Below are 19,958 nucleotides of genomic sequence, written 5' to 3' on the forward strand. Positions count from 1 at the left end.
ACAATGTGATCGTGAAGCAAAAACAGTAGCAGTCGTCCAATAAGAAGTGAGCACAATGTAAAGGGTAATGTGACTAAAATCAGCAAATGCTAAATACTTATTTTTGGGAGCTCTGCTCATTTTAGAAACTGTGCTTTTTCCTACGTTATCGGTACAACTGAGAAAACTGCCTATACTGGCTGAAAACAATCAATGTAGTTAACGTCATTTTTATATTCCTGCCTTTTTTATTTATATTATTATACAATCTACACACTTTATAGCTACTAGTTTTTTTTTCCAGTAATTATTGCTGCTTCCAATATGGTTCGAACGTTGAAATGAGTAAACGTCCGACGTAAGATAACCACTGGAATAACTAGTTGAGAGGCGGAGTCAATTAAAATTGATACCAGCATAAATATGATTTTCCATAAACCAGATAAGCCCTTTCTTTCGACAAGTAGGCCCCTAGCTTCCGTTATACTTATGATAAATCTGTTGAGTTTTCAATGTTAACGTTACGATAGCGTAATCAGTTCGCAGCATGAGTGGACGGAAGCACACTTGTATCATTATTATATTCTTTAATGCACCTTCACTTGTTGTTCGGTAAAACTCTTTTTCAGTTGTCAACGATTACTGAATCCAGCCCGAGGAACACGTCCAGGGAAGGCAAGCGACGACCTTCTTTAGATGCTATACGAAGTACGCAAACTCTCTTTCGACGTTGGGGCACAAATTTCTTTTATTTGATTCCATCCTATGCCCAGCTCGTTGTGCGCCGGCCATTGTAGTGGACATCGATTTCTAAATATTAAAAATCAATATCTAAACACTGAATAATCATTTTAAATAAGGATTTTCACAACTCCCTAATTGTATTCTCTATCATTAGCCATAAGTGGAAGAAATGTATTTTTAATTTACAGGGCATGATGGTAACTTTTTCCATCCTATTAGACATATCTAAATCGGTTTATGGATGCTTAAGTATTAATAATTGTCCTTGAACTAAAAAAAGAGTTTATAGAATCACTGTACTGAGCTTGAATTCCGAAACCCAATATCTGCCCCCACATAATAATAATAATAATAAAAATATTACTGGCCCATAGATTAATCGTACAAGTACGTCTGTCGCGACATGTTTAAATATTTTGCTTTTTAGTGTAGGACAATCTCATCTTGCTAGTCCAGTATTCCGCGTTTGTTAAAAAAGTGTTACTCTGACTACTTTGAAGGGTGGGCAACCTTCATGATGCCTCTCGGTGAACCTTAGCGACGGCCAAAACAACTAGCTTGTCAGCATAGCGTGAGTCGTAAAACTCGTTCAGTAAAGATTCTAACAAAGGTGAACTGCACGACGAGATAAGCAGGTCATAAATCTCGGTCCTAGAGTCTAATAGGACCTACCTTTTTACATTGAGCCTGAAAACGACGGGAAAAAATAAATGAGTACGCAGGAAAGGTCCAATAAAAATGCTATCAGTTGTAAACGCAGTTTTTGCTAAAAGCACTAAACGCAATACCTTAATAATTTATATTGATGAATAAATTATAATAGATCGTACATCAAGTTGATGTTGAAACACCCGTTAATGCCTCGTAGGTCTATTGCGGAGGCGCCATACGCCAACTCTGCCAAGGGGCTTCCAAAAAAAAGTAGTTTGAATACAGCTTGGGCTATTCATTGTAACATTAATTGTAAAACTAGTGCCTGACTCTTTATAACAGAGTTGAATCAATGTAGAGACACAGATGAAGTTGAAGCTGAAAGGAGATTTTGAAGATTGCCAAACCTATCACCACATGAAATATTATCGATTAATTATTGTTATATAAATATGTGAATAAATATAATTCTACGTGTATAAAAGTACAGAGTGGCGGCCCACTTTCGGGCCAGATAACGAGAAAGATAAATGAATCTGCTCTATTTCTAGTAGTAGTGATGGGATGGTTGGCTATATGACTGAAATCTTGATATGATATGTAAAAAATTGCTCGAATCGATGACTGGTTTGGAGTTTGGCAAGAGAAGCCGAAACGATAGGTCGAGCGGCGTGAAAAGAAATGGAAATGTACCTAGCCGTAAGGCGGGCACTTAGATATTTGCAGAGAACGGCTCGGGCCTAGTTCGATCTCAGGATGGACGCAGGCCAAACGGAGGAATGTTTTAAAGTCTTACGATGATACGAACGCTTCTCTGGCTCTGGGTTACTACAGAGAGGCTAGCGCGACGCTCCGTGAGCTTCTGAAGCGATCGCTGTCCACCAAATGAATTATATAAAATTCGAATTTTACGTCTTCTTGAAAGGCATTCAAAGGATGGCAAGATCAGCACCTTTCCGTAATTCCCTCACGGCGTCTCTTTACCTTCCAATATGGTAAAATGGTATGCTGAGTTAGTCTGGGTAATGCGAGACTATGTTGTGAAGGGATCTGGCCTTTAATATCCAAAGCATTCTGAGCGACCTGTGTTGGCTCCGCTTTAGGTAAACACCATCTGGCTTGAACACAGGACTACAACTCGGACCACTAGTCAGCGCCCGAGTTCGATTACCATAGACCTCTGCAATGACGTCGACCTCGCGACGCATCAACCTGCAGGCCTTCAGTTAATCAGCGTACTATGAAAAGGTTGCACAGTGTATGGCTTCTTACTCATGCAAGGGACCTCCTATTATTGCGGTTTAACAGAACGGCGGTCCGCATGGCCACGGGAAGCCTCAGTGTGTTGGAAGGGTGAATTGAAGACATAAATAAATACACGTGTACGTCTATATATGAGTGCAAAGCAAAGGCCGTAAAGCACTCGTTCCTGCCAGCCGACGACAAAGCTAAACCGGTCTGCTTTGTTTGAGAATACCGGGTATATTAAGCGGAGTCTTGTCCGTTTGCGACACTGGGTACTGCCACATGGAATATTTAAAGTGATCTAAAAATCATTTTGTGTCTTCATTGTTTTGCATCGCCCTATCGTTCCCACTCCACGTTTCAAATAGCATAGGCTTAGCAAGTAATTGAGCTAGGCACATTTGTCACTTCTCGTAGAGTTCCTACAGCTATGGTTTAGATCAACAACAAAGGTCACATTGTACCCATTAGGTAAGACATGTAAAGGTTTAAAAAATGTGTTCCACTTCTTTTTTTATAGTAATACACTTGCCATCGAATGTCATTCATTACTCATGAACTCTTTTGTATATAAAACAAATTTAACTATGTTTTTTTGGTTGATATTTTCCAGCCTGGTACCCGATATCTTTCAGTCGGAATTCGAATACATAGCACTTCTCGAAATTGCAGCCGACCCACTCGCAATTTGAGAGAATCGACGGCAGAAAACACGCTGTAGGCCGAGGCAATTGAGGTTGACTGCAAGACTTAGAAAGCGTGATAAACATGAAAAGTGAGCGAGAAATTTCCGAAGAAAAAGGAATCAGTTTCAGATTTCTTTCTCTTCTTCGAGGAGTCGTACTGTGTTTTGGCCAAATGTCCCCTGTGTGCTGCTGTTACTGCCATGGCGGCCGTTTCTGGATGTTACCGATTTTTAGCTCCATCGTTCCTTCGCTTCCCTTACACAGCTAGCGTATCGTTGCCGCGTGGCAAACTAATACCGATACTTTATCGGGCGCTGATGAAAATACCCGATCGCTCTTTCGTGGTAAGCCAGCATCGCATTTCGAGGTCGACCGAAGTTGTAGTTGAATTCGCCGCTATTCGTGCACACGGTTGGGGAGAGGGTGACTTCGCTGCCGCTGGTGGTAGCAGCCGACGTTCGGTTCAGGGTAGTTCAGTCGCAATTTGATGCAGACGACGAAATTCTATTCATTATGATAACAGCGAGGATGTAGAAGCCACGCTATTCCGATCTGTATACAGATAGCTCCGTCAAATACATGGCGTCCCATATGAAACCGCAAGCGCTAAGGGATGTCGATGAAACAATTTTTCATGAGTGCAAAGGAGAAGTATGATGATTTGTTACTATGACAAGACCATGAAGCTTTTTGCAAAAAAGGTGACAAAAAGCTAAGACAACAAACGTAATGAAAAGAAGTGTGGATAATACTTTCTGCGTATGTGAAGCCGAATACATCGGGAGAATTAAAAAATTTTGTATAAAATGTATTATACATAGGGCGAGTGCCCGATAGAGGTGACCTTGCAGAGTATAAGCACCCAAATACGATTTGAAAATGTTTTCAAATAGAACCTAGTACTGCGACAAGCTGGTCAACGCAAGTAGACATAATTAACTAAAGTAATGTAGCACAATTATCATAAAGAACTTGCAAAGTTGTTTGTAAACAAAATCATGCCGGATAGTTTTACTAGGACATAAATAAGTAGATGTTTGAACGGGAAGGCCGATATTGCTATTACGCAGTATTAACGAAATTTGCTGATATTTATGGTTCAAAATAGCATGTCAAAGTGGCAATAATCCCCGGTAGCGTTTAACGTAGGCCATATAGACACGTTCGGTTTAGAAATTATAGGCATTTTATTTTCGACTTTTTTTTTAATAGGCATGTGTAAAATCGTTGCTCCTGTTATTGATTATAAGCTTTATGAATACAGCTTTCTTTAAAAGCAATAGCCAGCTCCTTGTTCGAAAAACAGTCAAGTGATAAAGAATCCTTGAATAGGCCTATACCAAAAACGGTTGCACATCGTGTAGTCTTTACAAACAACTTACAATAGATATTGAGCAGTTTTAGTTTAGGTTTTTCTTTAGAACAGATGGTCGTTGAAATATATGACGCTGGATCCTTAGCGAGCAAAGCCTGATACATTTACTATTTTCCACACCGCATAGCCCTGGATAAAAACCGTACTTCGAATGAAGTCGCGTTCCAAACAAACAGAAGTCAAAACAGAGACTCTTAGCTGACTGACTCGTCGGCAGGGAGACTACGCTTACAAATGTAGATGATGTCCTGCCGTGATTCCGCTTTTCGACAGATGAGATTGTTTTGTCCAAAAACTTCGACGTTCTCAAGGGACCGACAAGCGTAGTAATGGGGAGCCAAGAACTAAAAGCTCATTTAAAAGTTTAATTTTACATTTGTTACAGAAAACTCAATCTAGAGTCCTACTTGAACAAAAGCCATCCTTTAGAGTTATTTATGTTTGATGCTCACACAATAATACAATTTACTAAATCCATTTGATATGCTGTAGATAAACAATACGCAAGGAGTGTGTCGCAATATAAACGCCACAATGGGGGTTTTGCAATTAGAGGCTTTCTAATACCGTTCGGACCGATCGGGTAGGACGGTTGTTTTGGAAACGAGTTAAAAGATTTGACAAACATTAGTTAAATATCCTAGTTTTAGACTTTTCGCATTTATCTCTAATATAGTATTTTTTTTGTACATACACTGCTAAATAAATGGTAAAAACGCATTTGTTGGTTGACAACGTTTTTCATGAAGGTCGGAACTTCTCATATTTTTGTTTTGCGAAGTGAACTTGCTAAGCCCTATTTCTTCAATGCTAAACGCCTACATTTTTGTACATACCAACATGCTACACACTCGCAATGACCCACAGAGACGCCATTCGGGTCCAAGCATGGACACAGTTCGATTTGTGTTGGGCGCCAGCCATCTGGTGGGTTGCTTAACGGTGATGTCGTTGTTGTTTGTTGTCCACTCTTTTTCACTAAACTGTGATCCCCTCAGAAATGTTTATCTTTCTTCTATGGTTTGATGGGGACGGGCCCACCATGTTTGGCCTTCTTGTGCCTGTTCAGAGCCCTATCTGTGTCTCCAAATCCCGGGGCCATCTCAGTTGTAGTGGAGTTGCCGGCTCTCTGAATCGTCGCTGTCTGTTAAAGCAGAAAGGTTGAGACAGCAATAAAGAGAGATAGAGTGTTCGGGGGATCGAAAAAAATGCGCATTATATCAGAATAGTGGCATGCTCTGAGCAACTTCTTTTCCTACCGAAGTATTAGAAGGATAATGTTCTATTCGTTATTATATTGCCTGTTCTCCATGGATTCCTTCGTTTAGAAGTGCGTCCGCGTTCAGGGACTATTAAGTCAAGCAAGGATTAATTATGATGTGTGAATATATGCAGCAGTGTCGCATCCTTCACCATACGGTTCGACGGGGGCGCAGGGGGGCGGGCTTGAGGGCACAAAGAGAAACTGCCTTAAGTGCTTATTTGCTTCGTGTTTAAGTGTCTTGATTTCGATTTTAATTTTCATATTCAGAATAAAACACACCCTCGAGTACGCCTCTGATGAATGCACGTGCGCCATAATCGGTGGAATAAACTTCATAAAATATATATATATATCTAACAGTATACATCTATATTATTGAGAAGTTTGCGTAATTTTTTTTAACGCTGCGTAGCAACAAGGCCCTTTACGGCACGATGATGTACGACATGTTATGGAACACGGATGCAAATTTCAGTATCAAGCCCGGCAATGTCTTAAACTAAAGAGTGGTTGAAAAGTTCCTTAGCGGCGGTTAAAATGCTTTTTGTCTATGCGTGGTAATCTCGTGCTTGTTCCGTCGCAGGGCCTTTTGTTTTAGTTGGCGCTCATCGCACAATTGGGAATTTTACTTAGCATGTTCACTGCTCCCTCTTTTGGGCTTACCTCATAATTGGGGGGATAACGTCGCTTACTTAAACCTAGGCAAGGGGCTGAAAGTCGCATCTGAAAGCCTTTTTAGAGTTTGTGGATTCGATTCTGCTGTCCCGCCAGGAAGCTTGACTTGGGTAAGTTTTATCGCAGCTTCAAGCGTGACTTTAGTAGCACCGGGTCTCCCACGACGACACGCTATAGGGGTAAATCAACCCAACTTGGACGAATGAAACAAGTGAGAATTGGTTGGGTCGCCACTCTACGCAGAAAATGCGCAACATGCTGCAGCTTTTCCTTGCGTGTCCGTCACGCTTTACTCTCGGTGTCAAAAATATATCTTTTGACGTTGAACGTCGAAACCGCTGCTAATCTTTAAGCAGATACCAGACTATTGGCGGTACGCGTTTGCATTTGTGTGTCTGTGCGTCCGTAAGTGTGCTTTACCTATATTAGCAGAAATAGAACAAGAAAAGTGTGCATATTTAAGTTTTATATTTCGTATGAGAATGCTTAGATATGTGAAAGTCCATGGCAGGAGCCGTCAAATGCCAAAATGTTTTTGGCTAGAAAATCTAGAGGAGGTACGTAGGACTAATTATGTCCGGAAGTGGAGAAAAAGAACGCGCGAGAGGAATAAAAAAAAAGAATCTATAGTTGGAGAATGTATACGACCACTTATAGAGGTAGACTATATTGTAAATATATAGCTTTAGTAGATCATTATTATAGATGTACCCATGTATATATATTGTCTGTTTACTTAATGACGCCTATAGTTTAGTGCATGTCGCTGGCGGGACTTGAAACGGCAACAACTGCTGGTCTTTTCTCAGCTGTGGGTTCCGCTGTCCAAGAAACACTCTTGTGACATGCTACTATATTGGCTTAAGCTTTGTTTGTCATTTGCTCAGAACGCTTCTGTCTATTCTCATGAAAAGTGCTTACCAGAACACTAACAGACAAATATGCATGATTACTTCTTCCCCTATACCAATGTGATCCAAAATAAAGCAGGGTCGCTGCTCCTAACCTCGTAGGAGTCGTTGTCATCTTTGTGCTTATGGGTGTGTAACGTATCTCTGCCAGCTGACACTTATAGACCTGCCGTGTACGTCAGTATATAGACAGAACAGGTTTTCTGGCGATCCTGCACACGCTAACTCGGACTAAGGTGTACCAATTTGGGCCGATGTCGATTGAATTCGTAAAGATCCCACGGCGTGGTTCAATCAATAGAAACGATCGTGATTGTAACGGCCAACGGCCGTCCTACCATCGATGAAATCTTCAAGGCCGCGCGCGAACGCGTCTGATATGAATGGCTATATAAGGAACTGACTGTTCGACTAACGGTGTGGTACCGCAGCGATTGGAGACGACGTCTGCGGATATGCTGAGGCATTTTAGTTGACAAGCAATTATTGCGTACTTGGTGAAAGCAGAGTGCGTATGTATCATTTAGACACACTGGCAGGCATGAAAAAGGAGCACCACCAGCTAAGGTTTTGACAACACCGGTATAGCAGGCAGTCGGGACTGGCGGCGTTGGCGCATTTTCCGATTGGAGTGATTGTCACCCATGGCAAGAAGAGAACGGGAGTTAGGTCTGCTTATCAGGGTAAAAGACATCCCTCATCATCAAGGCCTCGTTAACCTATCGATAATTCCTAATCGACCATTACAGCTATCGAAGAGTCACGAATAGAAAACGATAGGCACGCCGCCGTCCTCAACAGGCTTGGTTAGTACGTGTCTTGGCGTGGCCTAGAAATAATAGAAAGGACATAAGGCGATCCTTCAATAAGCAACACATAACAGTCAAGGAAGCGTCGTGTCCGAACGCAGTGGGAAGAAAACAACTAGACATACGAACAAGGAAAGAGGTCGATCTGGGGACGGGGTCTTGATACAAATAGAAACTCTAGCTTAGATGCGTCTAACACGATCTGCATAGATCCTCTGGACTAGATCTACTGGATATTCGGATAAGCGTAACAAAAGACGCAAAGGCGGAGTTGCAATAGATAATGTAAGTATGTCACTACAGTTGCTTAGAGTAGGCTTGCCAGTGTAGGTGCACTCAGACGTCTAATAATAAGAGACGTACGACGGCAATACATTTAGACTGATTTCTTTCACATCGTTTATAATTATCCGTATATTCGAATAGCATTGAAGCGGGGTTTAAAATCACACGAGATTATTCATTATACAGAATATTCTATTATGTGGATTCGAACTCGCATTAACGAGATGGACATTTTTTCATTTGTTATAGGTTTTACCTTCCCAATGTGATAATGAACAACGTAATGTTACAGTGTATTACTTTAGCATGAACGCTTTCAATCGACGCTGGTTATTCTTTTAACGTAGAAATATCCATGTAGTTGGCACAGTATGGTAACGAAGCGACCATGCTTCTAGTGCTACGAGTTTAATTAAGTGTGATTTATAGCAATTGAGGCGGTAAAAAACAACCCGAGCCAGTTTAGGCTGAGTGAAGGTTTCTCACCTGATAAATTCGAACAGATGCGACGGAACTATTTCGTCCGTCCAACCGAAGATGTGTTAAGGTAACGTTTTACTATACGTTCCTAAAAAAAAGCGAGTGTCAAGTGAGCGCTGTTGCAGATCTAGACGAGTACGAGCATGTTCGAGGGACCTCACAAACGATATAATCTTTGTGATAGAAAATATTCTGCTCATCTAGCTTGTAACTATTACTATGTTTCTATATTATTTTTAAGTAAAACTTTTCAGTCCATAATTGTTTTTATAAAGCAAAACCTAGACAAAAGTAATGACGTTAAACAAGAACATTAAAAGCTATAAGTATCCTTCCACAACCATTGATTCGTCGTTCCAATTAAGGGAACGCTAAAGGTATTATGGGCCAGGACCCCGGAAGCCGTTCGCGTCACAGGGACTTCATATGAAGGAATAAAGGTTCTCCCAAAAGATTTAGAGCTTTTATGTTATATATATATATATATATATTATGCCGGTTGTTTCGTGTTGTAAGTGCTGCAAGAAGTCGTCTAAATAAAAAAGAGCTAAAGACGAAAGGGCCCATTTCGTCTATGGAAGAAGAACTATGAAAACAAAACTCTGTTACAATTTTTAATTACATATATATTTTGAATTTTCCAGATGCTCCCTGAAGTCTCAAAACCATAGCTCGCGAACTTTGGTTACGTCAACGGCACCATCGTCCAATCTCCGAAAATAAAATGCACGTTAAGCAAGAAATGGCGACCCTCACGGTCAATCATGTCTGAAATCGACTCATCTTATATCATTCCTATTTACGAGAATTGCTGCATAGCATTCTGACAGTGACCATTTTCGATCGTCGTCACCCCGACATTCCGTAACGTTTGCCAGTATTCAGCCATCACCCGACGTGATGCACGATCTAAGCGAATGAGTACGACGGGAGGGGCCCGGAAGGGAGCATAGCGTCACAAGACGTCGCAGAAAACGTTGCAATAATAAAGCAGCATGTGCTTTCTGTATGCTTTGCCTACTTCAAAAGTGGCTCGAAGTCGCAAGGCTCTCTGTGATCTCATTGCTTTGCCTCACATTTGTTTCTACTTTCTACAAAGGTCTCGGGTGTATGGCTTACTGGATAGGCCAGTGAGTTGTCCATAGATTCGGAAGAGGATTTTACTTGTATGTTATTCGAGGAGGTTACCTGCTTGTGGTTCGTACGAAGTACGGCTATCTGTTGTAAAATGCAGTAGCTATTATTGGCCACAGATTTATTTAAGGCTCGATATATTATAAATTTCAATTAGCACACACTAATAATAATGTTACAAGGGTAGACAATGTCGATTAGAGGGAGGTCGTTTTGTCTCTTCTAGTTGATATAACTGTAGCTGCGAGCTATGTGTGTAACATTTACCGTAATTCTCTATTTTAATAAATATTCCAATACATTCTGCGAGTCCTATAGGATGGGGTGGCCCTTTTCCCTTCGACTTTTAGTTTTACTCGTAAGGTCACGAAGATCCTTAAAGAGTAGTTTGACTTTTTATGGAATAGAATCAATAATATTTAATGTTAACGTATCTCAATACAAGCGCTGAGTGTAATTCCCCCAGCAATCTAGAATATAGAGTATGCTTTACCGGTATGGGTATAGCTACAATGGATCTACCAATATCAACGATATGATCAGATTGCGCTTGGTTTTATCTAAATTTCATTTTGCCTGAAACGGATTGCCTAAACCTAAACAATCAGTGTAACCGTGGTTGACAAAAAGTGCCTCGTTTCAGGAGTAAGAGTTTACTGATTACTTAGCATTTGTTCTTGTCTGCTGGACGCTCCGAGAAAAATTAGAAATCTGAAACAGCATATGTTGCTTTCAATCATTCTACGCTAAACAAGTATATCCTATATACACTATTCCACACGGTAAACCGTTACCACATAAAGGGGTGATAAGGCCTAAGGTGTTAAACGAATGCATAACCTATTGACCAATTAGAAAATTCAACTATTAAAGGTTTTTTGTCATTCAACTAAATTCTGAGTCCTTTAGCTATTGTCGGAAGTAATTACAGGACAACCTTGTAATGGATTGCACTGAAGAAACAAATAGGTATAAACAGTGTAGTCCTAAACGACGGTGCCGTTGTTCGATTCGACCTGTAGTAACAACAACCAGAACCTTAAAAAAAAGTTCATTTATAAATCAACCAAGATCACCACTAGTTAATTTTCATTTACATGGACTCTAAGCTTCAGATTGGGTATCATAACCATAATTTCCATATAGCGTTCTAAAAATACTAAAATACTTTATTGAGAAAAAAGAAAAGGATGAGCAAAACGTGAATCTAGAAGGGTTAGGTGCTAGAGCTAACCGGAAGGGCTGTGTCGCCAACCTACAACTTTAGTATACGTAGTTACCTATCGATAACCGTGGTTGAGCCAACGTGGACGGTCGCGTAAAAAAACTTAATTGTGAGTTTAAAGAAATGAGCTGATATAGGAACAAGCTGTAGACATTTCCCCTATCCTTTAACAACTTTCAGGTGTCTAGGCAAATGATGGCGTCTTGATCTTCGGGTCATCGTTGAACGCAATTCTATATGCATCACCCATTATGTACATGTTGTCATTGTTGCTAGAATTATTGCTAGCAAGGCAATTGCCTTTATCAGAATAGGATGTCCCGTGAGTTTTCCTGTTTGTTTCACTAAGATGTGATAATTTACTACAGAGTACACAATAATGCGATAAGTTTTAGGAAAAGTATTGAAATATTACGTAATTAATAGAATTCAACAAACATTCGTCCGGCTAACTGTCTTTTAGAATTATAGAAATTCGATTTTTCTGGCAAACCAGACTTTCTAGATGATTAGATATGCCATATTTTATCGGAGGTAGAAAACAATCACTTTTGACAAAAAAGAAGAAACATATCGTGTTTACGAGTGAGCTAGATTAGCTGAACAATAAATACATTTGATTAATTCTGGCTGAACTCTCCAAGACATTTTGATGTAGCAACTTTGCTTTTTTTTTTTTTTTCATATTTATCATTATTGTTACCGGTACAACAACTGCCATCGCTGAATAATTACGATGATGCGAAATGCTGATTAAAAATCAGTGATTACGCCTCATGTTTACCTCGAAATATAGAGTTTCTGAATATGTGTCCAAAGCTGGTGCAAGAAACAGATGGTGATGTCTCAAGGCAGACGCACCTTACTGAACAATAATTTGAAAAATATTAATTCAAGTTGTCTACCTTTTCTTAGAGATTAGTTCTGAACTTAGACGTCCACAGTGCCATCGCCATTCTTGTGAAAAAAAAAATTGGAAAGGATGTGTTAACTCATCTGGTGTGTGCTGCAGCCTAGACGCTTGTGTCATCCAGCGCACTTCAGCAATTGACATAAAAGCTTTACAAAATGAGAAATATCAGATGCATCTACACACATTTCAACCAGATAACCGTAAAAGAGTTAACATTTCATCAATAATCGCATGCGAAAAGTTTTACTCGGTCAGAGGTTTTTTGACAGCTCTGTTGGGGAGGTGTGAGTCGAGGTCCCTCTCGTTACACCAAGGCGCATCGAGTTGAGTTGCACGACTGAAGTACTCTACTTCCTCTAGAGGTAGTTAGGATGTGTCTTCTGGCCGTTAAGCGTTCCTAACAATAGCGTATCCATAGGATTTTTGTGGGGCAGAAAGCACAAAACCTATTTGTTACCCATTGAGAGACATAGTCGCAAGGAAGTCAGTTGAAACCCTAGGTAGAAGGTAGGAACTTTATACGATGTAAAAACATGGTATGCTTTGAATTTTGCGCTACAGGTCGTCTTTCCAATTCAATTATACGATTTCGTAGAGGGATTTCCCTGAATGTTTAGATATAATGTAACGGGTAATACTTACGGTAAATGTTACCCCAGCGGCAATTTGATTCTTTTGAGTATACTACGTAGTTTGACATAGTCAATGGTTTCATTATATTCTTCACTTTAATCGGAAGTGGATATGGTATTTTGATTATTCATCATAAATATTATATTATTGAGCTGATCTATTTATTGAATTTATTACTAGCTATAAACGCAAATGGGCGTTCGTAGTACATTTCTGTACCATTGACCAAAAAATAGCAGTTACAACATGCAAAATCGATCAATAGAGTTGTAACAGGTGTGAAGCTGTTTGGCGAGCGCTCAAAATATAAACGCTACTCCGCGAAATGAAGCCAAGCCAAAAAACCGGAAGTAACATCGGCCATAATAACTTTGTCAGAGGTATTCTCTGTCAGAGGTACGAAGTCATCTCGTCACGCAAATTTTTGCAGAAAATGTGAATGGTACCTAGCAAGCGTGTTGGTGTCTAGACCTGCGCAAAACTAGGACAGGGCTATCTTATGAAGAAACCGTACCCAGTATCGAGATGATAGGCCAGAGTTAGGGGAGAGTCTTTCTTTAGGCTCTTGGTCTGGCGTAAGTGAAACGTTTGCTGCTCGGCTTTTGGTTGAGTTGCTTGCCCTTGCTATTTTCACTTTTGTTACCATTACTACCGGTGCTGCTTCTGCTGCTACTGTAACCTCACAATGTATTTAATACAGGGTCCCCTTACGGAGGACAATCGAGTATCCACAAAACTAGAAGGATTGAGGCATCAATGACTGGTGGATCTACCGGGTAGAGCGGTTAGGATTGTTGTCGCATCCGGATGCCCCAGCAGCCGAACAGTCACTGGACGACGCAAAGCTTTAACATTGCTTGGGGTTCGCAGTTTTAGCTAGGAACCCGGTAGTTGGCTAACTGTGAGAGGGCTATATTAGAACAGCTGGGGCAACGGGAAGAAGCAAACCAACGGTAAGGGATCGTACTCTATGATATCAGGCGGCTTCATTAAAAGGAGCGTCGCCGGGAAACTCACCGACCGACCGGCTGGTAGCAGTCGCAGCAGTAGAAGGAGTAAAGGGACACTTCAAAGTTCAGCGCCTGCATTGACTCTACCTTATTATAAGGCGCTCGAGGCAAGCGGCGCCGATCTCAGCGCCTGCCAACATCGGGCATGGCGCAAAAGTTTGCCTGCCTGCCTGCCTGTCTGCCTGCCAGCCAGCCAGCCAACCAACAGCCAGTACTTGCTGGCCATGTTCGTTTTAATATATATGTTTCCAAAGCTCGGCCTTTCTGAATCCCACTGCCAGTGTTACTGCTCTAACTACAAAGATGGCTGACGCCATTCACGAACAACACAACTTGCCAACGCACGTCATCACTGAGCCCAATCACCCTGATCCATCTTCTCATCTTCCAGATCCCTTCGTCCTTATTGTGTAGGTCTTTGATTGACCTAATTGGGATGTGATGCCAACCAAAATGTTATGGCAAGCAAATCAGACGAAACTGAATTACTGTATATAGTAATAAACTACGAGTTGGAACGTTCTGTCGGCGAAAAATTCAGGTGGAAAGAAACATTGCTTGCTGGCCTTCAACTCGGATGAAAAAGATTTATTGAGGTTATTTTGTTGAGGAATAAATTATTCGGTCAAATTTACTGTCTTCGACCATATTAGAGCTCGATGCTTTACTAAAGTAAAGCAATTTAAACGCTTTTGCTTTGAAACTAACTGACAATGTGAATAGGCAAATTTATCCAGAGTATACTCTATAATGAACTAGAATAGTAGCTAGCCTTGCGTTGTGGATCTATCAGAAACATTCTGTACAGTTATCTATTCGTAGATAATTAACGTAATCTAATAAAGTGGTAACTAACAGTCAAAACTAAAGCACATGTACAGCACTGGCAATCAACGGGAGGAAAGCATCAAAAGGATTAAATGTGAAACGTTGATCATCACTAGCAGGCAAAGTGAGCCAGCTATGGCTATTTTGCCTGAGCCTGAGTAGGCCTTCGAGTTGGATCCCTGTGATATTTTATTGAGTAATATGGTAGCGTATTAATTTTAGGGACACGTTGTGGTCTAGGTTCAAATTCGGGCATGGACACATTTGTTTCGTGCTGGGTGGGAGCCAATCGTCTGATGGAGTGCCTGAGAGCGTGCCGGGCCTAAAACGCAAAGCGTAAAGAGGCCTACAAGGGAAGCCAGACTGTTCTCCAACTTCTTTGAAGGTCCAGAAACGGGTGCGCATGATCGTAAATCTCGTTTTGCAGGGGTGTGAAGCTGCGACACTTGTGAATCCACTTTCTTCGCCGCTGAGCATATCTTACCGGCAAAAACTATGGCCAAAAGGAGGCCATAACAATACTATAATTTTATCGTCTTCAGGAAGCACAGACCATCTTTAGGAAATTCTGCGAAACCATAATTATGTCCACATTTACGCACTCAAGTGCATCAAGTAGCAGTTTTCGTTTACTGCTATAGACCAAACGGTTCAAGTCCTTAATGATTATTGTTATTATTATTACTACTACTATTATTGTGCATTTAGCCTATTTCAACTGTTGGAAATTTTAGCGGCAAATGAGATCTTCCTGGCACAGGTAGAACTAGCGCTTTCTGTGAATACAGAAAAAAAATACGAAGCGATTTTCTGCCAAATATAGCCGCAACTATCAGAGCATCCTGTCTTCAGCTGCTCTTTGTCGTTACCTATGAATGTCCTTTTTTTTACGTACGTAATCATCACAGCACAAAACAAGGCCGAAGCTAAAATTACCGCGCGACCTTTTCTCTGGGGTCGGGTTGCAATCGAAAAAGTCCGGAGAGGCAAGACAGAAAGAGTTTAGTATTCGGAGTATTTAGCCTACGACTTGTATTATAGTAAACTATATACCTACAAAACTTGCCGACGTCGTGCCTTGGTAACAGGTACATTTGCCTTTTCTGCATGTTTCTAATTTTGTGGGCACGTTAGTCGCGGAGTAGGCAAAGTTAAACAGGCCTACAGCCTCCTCAGGGATGTGCAGGGGTATAATCTTCTGCTTCAGTAAATCCGAACTATAACCTCAAAAATTTTCGTTGAAATTTCTCGCAAGGCGTTCCGACAATTCTGTCTCCACAAATTATACTGAACAACTGTTTCATATATCTGATGTCGAAGGCTTCGGTTAATTTCGTTCCTATTATAGCGATGAACCTGCGTTTATAAGGTGCGATCAGGTGGAGTCATTGTTTAAGAACAAACAAGGTGTACATTAAAATATAACAGACACGCTGTTATCATCAATAGACGTGACTAAGATTAAGTCTCGACCGCATCTTATCTATATGCGTTATATAGGTCTAGAACGTTATAGTTGTCTTATGTTATTACTTCGCCCGAAGATCAAGTCACGTAGCGCCATCTAAATTTTAAAGTGGAATGGATTTATAAAAACCTATAGTTTTTATAAAAAAAAAATAGTTGAAAAAATATAAATTATGTTTACCATTATACCGCTGTAGTTATCGTAATTAACTGGGAAAACATTTAGTTAACAGCTGAGCCATGCCCTGCCCTGCTAAATAAAATTGATACGATCTGATTGCTTTCACGAACGAACTATTGACTGCCGTTTATATTCAAAGCTTTTTCACCGTAACGCATTTTATACACTGGAGCCATGCACCGTGTTAAGGAATCATCAATTATAGTTTCAATTTCAGTGATAGCAGCGAAACTTACACGACAGTAACTTTATACCAAGTGGGTATTTTTTAGCCCGCACTTCTTCTATAACTTCTTTTGTTAACTTAATCTACAAATGCAAATGAACCCCTTCGCATCGACTGCACGCGATGGCCTGAAAATCGAGTGAGCTGTTTTATCCGACAGCTGAATTAATTTCCCATTGTTATTATGGCTAGTTGAGGCTGGCGGTAGACTCCAATTATTTCATCTGAACGTTATAGTTTTATAAATAAAGTCAGTCTATTGACCTGCATTTTATACCTCGTCGACCGAAGATATATTTTATTTACAGACAAAGGGGTTCCCCTGGGGGTTGTTGAAACGGCCGAGTACAATAGGATCGTATCGTACAACTGACCCCATTCGACGTCTAATACATTTGGCTTTCACAAAATTTACGAATCAATCTCAAGACTAGTCAGCAAATCGCTCAAGACCCTCGTATAGGCCAATGCAATTCCTTTTTCCTGTAACCAGGCCTTTGTCTGCCATAAAATGTCTTGCTTACTGCCTTAGCCCTACTGGGAAGGTTTCGCTCGCGGTTGTTTTGTAGCTGATCAAAGTGAGTGCAGTCGGTCATCGCAATATACAATCACAGAACTAAGCGTCCTGTGCGGTTTACCCTCTCGGCTTGGCCAAATGATCTGGGTATCAAATATTGGATAAGTTGTACGCTTCAGAAAGGTCTCTACCTGTAAATTACATTGGATTGATGTTACTATCATATATTATCATTATAAAACAAGGCAAGTGAGAATTTGTATATATATATATATATATACGTTATCTAAATGTATTTTTCCTGCTAATACGATATAGAGGTAGGAAAATACAGTCATTATCATAGAAGCATAATGTATGTATACTGAGTGCGTCTTCAGTACGCGTTCGAAAATGCTATGCTATAAGCACTACGTGTTCTTTAATGTTCGTAAAATATTTTTTCAATAAACTTTAACGGTCTTACGTCCTACCAAATGGACACAGGTTTCAGTGGCTGTCGCCACTCAGGGGCTCAGCCGCTGGTAAGCGTCGTTCTCGGTCGTTGTATTAAATTCTATTGAGATAAATCTCCAAGTCTATTCCGATTCAAATGCACCAAATACTCCTACAAGATTAATAGATAACTTGCCTTTCATGAAAGTCTACCCGTTTGATTTATATAGAAATCACATTATGGAGTTGCAGATAGTAATGGGCAAGAGAAGAGACGTAAAGAGATTTACTCATTATATTCAATGTAATCAGATGTCAGACTCAAAAAAAATCACACGTTCTCGGCCTTCAAACGTCACAGCTCCTCTGAGGCAATGAGTAACTCACGCAAATCGTTAGCCAGCATTAGGTCTTGTAGAGAGATCGTTCTTGCAATTTTGCCATGTAATCTAGGTAAAATCCGTAGTGAAGTGCAAGCTTTTAAAAAACAAAACGAGAAGCCTATGTTATCGCACCCTATTACTTCCATTAGTAATCGGAAAAAGCTCTGATACCAGATCGATAGCTGGGTGATAACAAGATGTAAACCCCCATCACTTGTTCTAGCTCATTCTAAATAGGGTTAGAATTCATGAATGAGCCGTTCCGGCAATACTACCATAAGTATGGAAGAAAATTCATTCATTATTAGAAAAGTATGGTCGCCTTTTCACACATTTCAGCTAATTAAATTATTCATCTCCACTGCCAGTCATCGCCCGTGTCTATCTCTTCTTTCAGTTTTTCAAATCATTATTAATCTTGCATTTTAGAGATTAGAACAAATTTAATTACTTTCTAATTATATCACACGCCTAAGCTGAGGGCATTATGAGGCTGCACTCGACGAAATATCAAGCAGTAAGGCAGTCTTATTATCGGATCTCACCTGCGCCTGATCATGAACTGGGGATGTTTTCCACGGTGATCAACCCAGTTGCCAGGGCAACGAGACAGGTAACTATATCTTAGCGAAGCGGTCGCAAATAAACGTGAACTATAAAAGTGAAACCAGCGCTTTTCGGCACGTTAGGAGCATTACCAGGACATCGGAACTACCCGACAGAAGACAATGAATAGCGGAAGCAACAGAAAACTATGTTATCTTAAACGCTTGATTGCAGGAAGTCAAAAATTATTTTTCTCCTTTGCTATTAATTACAGAAGCCAGTCGATGGGACAGTGAGGGCTTTCTTTTGGTCATAAAATGTTATGGATCAAACGGTGTTATTTCTTCACCTTTAAAAAGAACATCGTAAACATAAGAAATACTGAAAAGACACGAGTATTTCGTTAAACATGCAGGCTTCGGCCACATGGGCTCTATTAAGACATTTTGTGTGTAAGTCTTGTTAGTAAGATAATAACTTCTTGAGAGCTTATATCGCACAGAGAGCTGGCTGTATTGCTACCATGAAGAGACTGATTTTGCACTTAAAGAACATTGTCACGATCAGAATACGTGTTCTCGGTTTCTATTTGGCTGCTCAGTCGGCTCTTAGTAATTACTTCTGTAATGCGCTGTCTTCGTTCAGTGCATCTACCTGGGTTTACTAGTTTCTCTAGCTTTTACGCATGTCTTGCCTTACTTTTATTTCCTGTTTAAAAGCTTAATGTGTAAACCTCATTTACAGGTACCAAGCTTTCTTCTACGCAGTTACTGCATGGTAATCATGGTTGTCACAAATGCCGGCCCATAGGGGTGTTGAGGAAATTTCACCTACATAAGTCCAGCAAGACCGGCCGCGATTGGATTTTCTAGTGAGAGAAAGTCCCTGATGTTGTATTGAAGAGGTGATTCTGAAAGCTTGTTCACATAGTGAAAAAAGCCGAAAACGTTGAAAAAATAAAAACTCTACGGGTACTTAGTCGGCGTATTCCAATTGCAGCAGCACCCGTTCAGTTAGCATCTTCCGTCGTTCCTGGTCTTGCTTCGGTACTTTTTCTACATTAGCTGCACGCATAAAACGTTTTTGAGAGCACTTTACGTAACTCATCTACAGCAAATCACGCGCGGATTTGGCTTGCTTGCCATATGGGTTACCTTGTAGCTAGGTTATTTACGACTTCAGAGTATATCCCTGATAGGGCTCAGCATTTTTTTTGTGATCCAAACCGTCTGGGCTTTTCAATCAGGCAAAGGCCGTTGCAGCCTTTTTTTTTTTACATCAAGCGACTGTACGAGAATTGAAGTTATGTTGGTCCAACAAAGGAAGAGGTGACGACTTGCTTCTAGTAAGTTTTCA

At 40.5% G+C, this 19,958-nt stretch overlaps 1 long non-coding RNA gene across 2 annotated transcripts in view; it reads right to left on the reverse strand.

Annotated features, from left to right (window-relative positions):
• Nucleotides 1-1,252: 1,252 nt before the first annotated feature.
• Nucleotides 1,253-19,958, reverse strand: part of LOC147758175 (uncharacterized) — a 38,207-nt gene continuing 19,501 nt past the window's right edge. The window contains exons 2-4 of one of the 2 annotated variants that reach the window (XR_015316506.1): nucleotides 6,608-7,039; nucleotides 5,517-5,824; nucleotides 1,253-1,410 (exon numbers count right to left, since the gene is read on the reverse strand). This is a non-coding gene — a long non-coding RNA (uncharacterized LOC147758175). Of the gene's footprint in view, nucleotides 1,411-4,473; nucleotides 5,825-6,607; nucleotides 7,040-19,958 lie in introns of those variants that run through there. The other variant, XR_015316501.1, reaches the window with a different exon arrangement.

This window comes from Varroa destructor, unplaced genomic scaffold, assembly GCF_002443255.2.
Source record: "Varroa destructor unplaced genomic scaffold, Vdes_3.0 BEIS01000001.1, whole genome shotgun sequence".
NCBI lineage: Eukaryota > Metazoa > Arthropoda > Arachnida > Mesostigmata > Varroidae > Varroa > Varroa destructor.